The sequence below is a fragment of the Cyprinodon variegatus genome, unplaced genomic scaffold (genome assembly GCF_000732505.1).
Source record: "Cyprinodon variegatus isolate N-32 unplaced genomic scaffold, C_variegatus-1.0 Scaffold472, whole genome shotgun sequence".
NCBI lineage: Eukaryota > Metazoa > Chordata > Actinopteri > Cyprinodontiformes > Cyprinodontidae > Cyprinodon > Cyprinodon variegatus.
In genome coordinates, this window is record NW_015150925.1 from 247,239 (window position 1) to 248,660 (window position 1,422).

The 1,422-nt window shown below is 53.8% G+C and overlaps 1 protein-coding gene across 1 annotated transcript in view; it reads right to left on the reverse strand.

Annotated features, from left to right (window-relative positions):
* The window catches only part of LOC107094244 (absent in melanoma 1-like protein), a 7,781-nt gene extending 6,867 nt beyond the window's left edge, over positions 1-914 (reverse strand). Inside the window, exon 1 of the mRNA XM_015389758.1 lies at positions 707-914. The gene's annotated coding sequence lies outside the window, so the exon portion shown is untranslated. The remainder of the gene's footprint in view (positions 1-706) is intronic.
* Positions 915-1,422: the final 508 nt, after the last annotated feature.

A 1,422-nucleotide genomic window follows, 5' to 3' on the forward strand; every position in this document is an offset into this window, starting at 1 on the left:
GCGTGTGGAGGAACCAAGGTTCTGATTGGACCGTGTGGAGGAACCAAGGTTCTGATTGGACCGTGTGGAGGAACCAAGGTTCTGATTGGACCGTGTGGAGGAACCAAGGTTCTGATTGGACCATGTGATGAGGAGGAAGAGAAGCCAGCAGAACCGGTTGATTCTCTTCAACTCGACCCGAAACTAAGATGTTCTGTTGCTGAAAACAGGATCTTTTATTTTGTCCTTAATGAACGTAAAGTTCTGCTTCAAGCAGAACCAGGCGGAACCTGGAACCTTTCACTGGGTCATGCTGAAAGAACAGCGCCACCAGGTGGTGCTACTGAGACCAGGGTGGGAACTAAACAGAACCAGAAGAACCAGGCCTTGAACTGGGCTGAAGTTCTGCTCCTTCAGACTGAAACCTCTGGATGAAGTCCAGGAGAGATCCTGTCTCTAGTTGCAGGAGGGTTCTGGTTCTGGTTCTGGTTCCGGTTCTGGTTCCGGTTCTGGTTCCGGTTCTGACCATCCCTCCGTCTGAGCTCCTCAGAATGTTCTGCTGATGAACACCTAACAGCCACAGAGAACCTGTGGAGCTCCAGGAAGATCTGCTAGTCTGCTTGACCTCCTCTAACCTGCCCAGCAGATGGCGCTGCAGCCTCTCCTCGCCCTCAGCATCATCCCTCCCTGTCTGTGCAGAAGCAGAGGAAAAGTGAAGCCCTCTCACCCTGACGGCTCTGCGAACGGATCCGATGAGGAACTTCCGGGTCGGCTCCTTCTCCGTCTGCTCCTCTGTGGTTCCTCCGTTCTCCTCAGCTGAGCCGAAGGGGCAGGTGAGCTCCGTGTCTCCCTCATCCAGGGCGATCTTCTCCCCCTTAAAGTTGGGCTTCTCATAGAGAACCCACCTGGAGGGGAGCAGGAGGAGCAGACGTTAGAACACCCTGCATGTTCAGACTGCCGCCTGGGAGCAGGTCTGACACTGAAACAGGGAACAATCTGGGGTCCCTAAAGGTTCCTAGAACCTGGTTTATGAGGAAAGATGAGGTTTTGGTTCTGGAGGTCAAAGGTCAATGTGTCACAGCCTTTAACCGGATCAGAGGAGGAGCTCTGAGCAGGCAGAGTAAAAATGAAGCGTTACAGGTCGGGTCGGGTCCATCACTCTGCATCCCCATCAGAGGCATGCTGCAGCTGCAGGTGTGGTTCTACACCTGAGCAGCTGCCTGACTGACAGGAAAATCCTCCCCACGCCTCCAAGGTTCTACGGAAACCAGGTGTGGCGGCGTCAGTCAGCCAGAATATGGATCAGGAGCTAAAAGAGGCGAGGAAGAGCTGCAGCGTGACGAAGATTAGTGATCACAGCCTCTAAACCCAGAACCAAACCTCTGTGCTGGTGAAGATTCCCAGTCATCCAGGTCATCCAGGTCATCCAGGTCATCCAGGTCA